The sequence below is a fragment of the Melospiza melodia genome, unplaced genomic scaffold, assembly GCF_035770615.1.
Source record: "Melospiza melodia melodia isolate bMelMel2 unplaced genomic scaffold, bMelMel2.pri scaffold_35, whole genome shotgun sequence".
Classification (NCBI taxonomy): domain Eukaryota; kingdom Metazoa; phylum Chordata; class Aves; order Passeriformes; family Passerellidae; genus Melospiza; species Melospiza melodia.
Genome location: NW_026948670.1, coordinates 667,857 through 675,438, shown reverse-complemented (window position 1 = coordinate 675,438; position 7,582 = coordinate 667,857).

Below are 7,582 nucleotides of genomic sequence, written 5' to 3'. Positions count from 1 at the left end.
GAATCCAGCTACAAAGTTTCTTGGACTTTTAATGGGTCCCACTGAGAAACACGACTGAGAAAGTGTCCCCAGGCCCCAGGCAGAGCAGAGAACTGGGGGCAGTGATGACAGGTGGGGACAAAGAGAAGCCAAGTGTTGGTGCCCTGGAGCACAGCAGCACGGTCTGTGCCACCAAGGGCTGGAAGGAGACACCTTGTCCTGAGGCACTGGGGTCTCCTGGCACAGCCCCAGCCAGGCTGGGCACTGTCAGCCCCTTGTCCTGCCCTCAGCAGGCTCCCCTAGCCCACATCCCAGTGGCCTCAAGGATCTGCTGGAAGGAGTCCATGGGGAGCCTTGCTCAGCAATGGCCTTGGGGGCTCCTGAATGCTCCCAGGGACTGCAGGTTTTTTAAAGAACTTTGGGTTTTGCTTTTGCCTTGGAGTCTCTGAGAGGTTTGTGCAATCATGGCCTCCAATTCTCTGCTGTAATTAGTCCCTGGAGAGCCTTTGTCAGTAACAATACTCAGTGGGGCTCATTAATGCTTCAGGGTACTTCATTTACTTTAAGGTACTTGGTGTTTCCCTTTGGATACAGACTCTGGGAGAGGTTTGTGCAATCATGGCCCCAATTATCTGCTTTAATGAGTCCCTTGAGAGCTTTGTACTGACACTCAGTGGGGCTCATCAATGCTTTGAGATACTCAAGCTTTTTAAGGTACTTTGGATTTTCCTTTCTACACTGATTGTCCGAGTGGTTTTTCTGCCATCCTGGCCTCCAATTCTCTCCTTCAAGGATTCCATGACGAGCCTGTGTTGGGGATGGTCCTCAGTGCAACCCATTGGTGCCTTGAGACACTTTGGGGGTTTCTTCCGACTTTGACTCCTGGAAAGGTTTGTGCAATCTCCTCCTAGGCCATGAGGTTCCAGGGTTTAGCTCCAAATGCACCACAGACTCAAGCAAGTCCTGACAAACCATGGTTCTGCTTTGATTTCTCTCTTGTCTGGAGCAGTTCATGAGGAAGGTTTCCTTTTACAGTTATCAAGAATTCTTTCAAAGAGCTTCTAAGATGTATGCATTCCTGTGGTGGTTTGACCAGGAAGAAGTGGGAATTCTGGGATGCTCTGGTCAAACCAATGGGTGCTCGGATTTTAATACTGGCACCTGGTGTGGCCAGTTGAGTTCGGACACACCTCTGAGAACTCACAGGGGTTAAAACCAGAGCTTCGGCTCTGGGAGGCTCTCTTGGGACTTCGAGGGATGGAGGTCAGATCTCCCTTCCCCCCGTCCAGCCGCTGCTGCTGGGCAGGGGAGGGGCAGCCATGTGGTAGGCCTGGGCCTGGACAGAGATGGGGGGTGAGGAGGCCTTGGAGGATGGAAGGGTGGAGGAGCCCCAAGAGACATCGGGCAGCCATCCACCCCCCCCAGGAGAGAGAGAGGGAGAGCCGGCGATGATGAATGTGATAGCAGCAGGCCCAGGAGGAGAAAGGGGGGGAATGCAGTGAGGGAGGAGGTGCTGGCCGGAGCAGCAGCAAGTGTGGGAGTGCCGGAGCTCTGGGACAGGCAGAGACTGAATTTTTAACCCCTTTCTTTCATGATTGGGACCTCACAAAAATGCTGATCCTCCTCAGAGCTAAATAAGAAGAGAAATAAGAGATGAGATAACCAAGGACCTGGCCCGAAGGACGTGGAGAAGGCTGGCTGAGTGGAGAGAGAGATGATTGGAGTGGCTTTTTGGCTGGACTTTTCTTGTGTAGCCATAGACTCACCCAGTTTTATTCCTGTGACACAGAGACTGCATTTAGGGGGAGACAGTGCCTCAGAACCATGAGGGTTCATTGTGAGGACCCCTCGGCCCCAGGGGGTAGAAAAAAATGGGGGGGACAGATGTCCCAAAGCAGAGACTGTGCCTTTTTGGAGTGAGAAAAGGCATCCTTAAAAGACAACCCTAAAAGCAGCTCTTGTCCATGCACAGTGGTGAGAGCACTGGGCATGGAAGGAAGATGTCACAATGGCAAAAGGACTTTCTGGGTGGTGCCGAGTGACATGGAAGCACACGAGGTTTCAATGTGTTTCCAGGGGTAGCCTATGGTGCAAGAAGTACTCCTCTCCTCTTCATGGACTGAAGTTTGAATATTCTAAAGGGTGGTGCCAGACTGGGCAGTTGGTGATTTGGGAGAATGTATTGGATTGGGAAATTTTGGTGGTGGTATTTTGTAAGGTTTTCAATTTTTTTCCCTTATAGGTTTTTTCTTCTTTTCTTGTAGTTTAGGTAATAAAGTTTTCTTCATGTTTAAGCTGGAGCCTGCTTTGCTTATTCCTGGTCACATCTCACAGCAGACACCAGGGAGAGGGTATTCTCATGGGGGCACTGGCTCTGTGCCAGGCCCAAACCATGACAATTCCTTTCTTAAAGAGTGTCTTTTATTGATGTTCTCTTTAGAGGAGAGCTGCTTGGAGCATTCAGTGATTGATATTGATCCACGGTCTCTCCCAAGGAGGTCTGGCCAGGTCAGAGAAGTTGTATCTTGAGAGCTGTTCCAGTGTGGACAACCTTGCGTCACGTTCCACAATCCCATGTGAGAAACTATTTTTACTTTCAAAAATTAAATGGTTTACTGAGACCTTTTTGAAATACAACAGAAGACTGAATAAAGAAAAGAATACAGCACCAGGAGCAAAGGATTCGGTCGTCATGTAGTTTTCCACAAAATGGATGTTCTGTCTTTTACACCTCTAGCTTCTCCCAAAATTTTGTCAATCGACTCCTTCTTCACTTTCCAGTGGTGGAGATCACTTTCTTACACCTTGATTGGAGGTCAGGTGCTGCCGCAGCAACAAGCCAACCCTCCCGAATGCCCCAACTACTGAGGCCATCCTGTGATAACAATGCACGGGGGAGGGAAAGGATAAGTCTACATCTACAAAATTTCTCTTAACATATATTTAAGATTCACCCCTTAATTGTGAGAGTCAACCATAGGATTACTCATCTATAACAAACTCCCCTTTTCTTTTTCTATAAGTCATTTTGTTCAAACAATTGAGTCAAAAATTTTCTCTCTCTTTTGAATGAGTCATACCAGCATCTGTTGATGTGGGCAAGGACAGTGGGAACAGGAGAAAAAAAATCTCAGGTTTTCCTTAGACACACTTATTTGAAATGGACAAAAGGCCATCACAGAGGTCCAGTATGGCTTTGACTCCCATCTACCATACCCATGTGGCTGCTACTTATAGTCAGTGTATCTTAGGGGTGAGTACAGAGGGCAACTCGGTCCTGCCCTCCAGTCCCTGTTGAATTAAAAGACAACTGAAAAATGATAGAGGCCATACTCTCAAGTATGGCCCTTTGTCCCTACCTTACCATGCCTATGGGATTGCTACCCACAGCAGGACCATGGAGCCTTCTTGGTAGCAAACAAGGGTCCAACCTGGTCTTGCCCTCCTTCATCGTCTTATTTTCTTAAAGAAGCTGTCCCATCGCCTTGTAAAGACCCTTGTGTATTTCCCCTCAAGAGATGCTGGTAATTCTCACCCATGAAAACAGGAAGACAGTTCTCAAGCTGGTTGGTGGAAGTTTGACTGTACTTTTTGGGCGTCTTGGTGTTTTTCTGGCTGTCTTTCAGTCTCTGCTTGAGAATCAATCTTTTCTCACCCAGCTAGGATGTTCTAGTCCATTCTTTGAGTTCTTCTACTGGGCCTTTGACTCTGTTGGCATGAGTCCATCCCTGCTCTGCTGTTCACATGGCTGATTCAGTGGTAAGCAGTAGCTGGAAGGGACCTTCCCACTGAGGAGTTAGAGGCTGATCTCTCCATGTCCTGGTATAGGGCAAATTTGGGAGTGAATCTTCAAAGGGAGGGCCCCTCCAGAAAGCAAACCCACACGTCCCCTCCCCTCAACCAGTTTGGGAATAATTCCTTGGGGAGAAGTGGAAAGAACCTGTTTATTTTACAGGCACAGAACCCCCCTGCACACAAAATGAACAATACTGCATGCCAACACTTTCACCACTCTGAAAAAAGATGACAAATACAGAAAGTCTCTCTCAGGGGTGGTTGCTCTGTTCTTAGTCCCTCTGGAACTGGGGTAGCTGCTGCAGGCCACAGGGTGTAAACTCTAGGTGCTTCCAACTCCCAGTCCAGAGCAGGTTCGAGTTAGTTCAAAAAAGGAAAGGAGAAACAGTCCAGGAAGAAATTTGGACTGTTTAGCTAAACTAGCTAATGAGAAGAAGCAAGAGCGAGCAGAAGCAAAGCAAAAGCAAGAGCAGAGAGCAAAGCAAAAAGCAAAAGCAGAAAAGCAAAAGCAAAAAAGCAAAAGCTGCACTATGTACTGCCCTGTCTCTGTGTCCCACCAGCCAGGGGGAAGCGGCTGATAAGAAAACCCAAACAAAACTTTCACTCTTCAGAGCCAGTCTTAAAGGCACAGAACGTGATATCCAGCATAAACAGAACACATTAATGGGTATACAAGGGTAATAATTTCACCCCAGGACATTCCACCCCTATCCCCATATCATCAACATACTACCACACATCATGCATTTAGTCACACAACATTTCCATCTGTTACCCCCAAAATTACAAGCAATATCCATCATGTCCTCATCACATCCCCACATTGGACAACTGAATCCACGCCCCATAATAGAGAGATGTGGGATTCCCCCCTTTCAATTTTCTCACTCAAACCTCCATCTTTCACTTTCTCAGACCTTTGACACTTGTACATCTCCATCTTCCACTTGCTCAGACCTTCAACACTTGCACATTTTCTTCTATCCCCTGTGTATGTGGTTTAATGTACAGACAATGGCAGTAACATCCAAAGAAAAGTGATATTTGCAAATCATTCTCACCCTACAATCAGATCTCCCTGAGGTACACATCGTGTTGTTCCATTATTGGAATACGGCTCCCAATATTACCAGTTAGATTGTGCCTGGGCCAGTCTGACCCTCGCTGCTGGGCCAAAGGCAGCAACTGCAGTGTATCACCCCAGAGATACCTTGGCTTGCTGGTGGTTGCGGCTGGGCACTGAACAAGTCCAGGCTTGTTAGGAACTCCGTTTACCTCAGGAAGAATAGCTTCAGGCAATGGTGAAGAGAAAAAGGAGAGGATTCTGCTGGAGGGTTTATATCCAGAGGTTTATTCCATGGTTACAGAGGTCTGAACGTGAGCAACTGCTCCAACAGAAAAACCGGCCGCATGGTCTGATCACCTTTTTAAGCTCAGGGACAGGGGGAGGGGAGGTACAGGTGAGCCACCAACCAGGTGAGAGGGGCAGGGTCTCAGGGGAAGTTGACACCCAGATAGGCCAATGACCTCTGGGCATAGGGGCATCCTTTGAACTTGACCAACCACACGACGCCTTGCTGGAATGTTAAGCCTGATTGACAGGACTCACTCAGCATGGGGGCAAGGGGGAAGGGAGAGAGGTATAGGCACACCTGGGGAAGTGACCTGGAAGGCCAAAATGGGACATTACAGCACATCACAACATCTCCCCCTAGTTTTGTTTAAAAAGAAAAGGACTGTGTTTGTGGTGCAGAATGATTGCCAAACCATGGTTGGTAAATCAGTTCTTCCTCTACAGGAGGGTCAGTGTTTTCCACTGAGGCTTCCAGGTCATCCATTGGAGCACTGAGGGCTTCTAAATGGTAGACTTCAGGAGGGGGAGATGAGCTTGAAATTAACTTGAGCACCATGCGTTTGATTAGTCCAAAAACAATGCTATAAACTACAATAACTATAACTAAAATAAACAGCACTAAAAACACAGTTTTCAGAATAGATCCCAACCAGCCTGAGAGTCCCCAGCCATTGAAGAGTCCATTCAGCCAGTTGTCAGTTTCTCTGTTGATGTCTGAGAGCTTTTGTCAAGGTAGTCCATATGTGGTTTGGGCTGCGGCATTATGCAGGAGGTCACAGGTGGGATGATCACGAGTAGGACGAGAAGCAGGCTCAGTCTCATGGCGTCTCGAGGCTACACACGAACAGTGGGATCTAAACTGGTACAAAAACCTGAAACAAACATTTATTACAAACTATTCCAGATAGGAGGTTTAAGTGGAAATTCCTCCAGAGAACACGTGCGGCGTTTTCTTCTCCAGGCAGCATGAGCAATCTGGGGTGCTTCTGTAGATTTCTCTGAGACCTTGGGAACATAGGGCTTTACCCATTTGGAAGGAACCCACCTTAAACCAGAGGGGGTGGACACACAGGCATATCCACGTCCCCAAGTAACCAATTTGTAAGGTCCCACTATTTTCCAAGTCTCAGGGTCCTTTACTAAAACTGGAGGTTTTTCCTTAATTAACCTATGATTGCTCCCCCCAAAGTGGCGTAGGATGGGTGGGTTCAGGCTGTCAAAAGAACAATTCAGAAAACTGATTGTGAATAGCGCCCTGAATAACCGGATGTGGGGAGGTTCCACCTTCAGAACCTGTTGTTGCTGGTCCAGGACCCTTTTAATATCACGGTGAGTTCTTTCTACAATGGCTTGACCTGTAGGGGAGTAGGGGATGCCAGTTTTGTGCTCTGCTCTCCATTGCTGCAGAAAGCTCCCAAATTCCTTGGATTTGTAAGCAGGCCCATTATCAGTTTTCAGCTCCTTGGGGATGCCCATGAAAGAAAAAGCCTGTAAGAGGTGCCTAATAGCATCGATAGATGATTCAACTGTGTGGGCAGAAGCATAGACCACTCCAGAAAAGGTATCTACACTAACATGAACATATTTCTGCCGTCCAAAAGACTGTATGTGTGTTACATCTGTTTGCCACAGTTCACAACTCTTCAGTCCCCTTGGGTTTGCTCCCGTACTCACTGTAGGGAGTGCATGTTTTTGGCAATTTCGGCATGTGGCCACAATCGCTTTGGCCTGTTCTCGAGTGATGTTAAACTGACGAACCAGGCCAGGTGCATTTTGGTGGAAAAGCTGGTGGCTGATTTTTGCCTGTTCAAAAACATTTGGGAGAGTGGCCATCACTGCAGATGCAGCAAGAGCATCTGCCCTTCTGTTGCCTTCAGCGATAAACCCTGGCAAGTCAGTGTGTGACCTGACATGCATCACATAAAATGGTTGCTCTCGGTGAGTGACTAACTTTACCAGTTTTGAGAGCAATTCGAAAAGTGCGATGTTAGACACAACTTGCAGTCTTGCTTGATCTGCCCTGGATACTACTCCTGCCACATATGCAGAGTCTGTAATCAGATTAAATGGTTCTGAGAACCTTTCAAAGGCCGTAACAACCGCAGCCAATTCAGCAACCTGAGGTGAACCTTCCACCTCAGCAATGTCTGTCTCCCACTGCTGGGTTTGAGGATCCTTCCACGTTATAACGGACTTGTGGGACCTCCCGGATGCATCTGTGAAGACAGTCAGAGCCCTTTTTAAAGGTCTCCTACTTAGAGCACTTCTCAGTTTTAAGGTGAATTGAACATCTTGTTCGAACAATTTGTGAGCGGGCCGCGTTACCGAAATTTGTCCTGAGTAGGAATCCAGAGCAAACTGCAACACTTCATTTTCTTGAAACAATTGTTCCAGTATTTTCATAGTATTTTGACCTGATTTTAACTCAACTGGAATGTGAATGCACTTAAAATC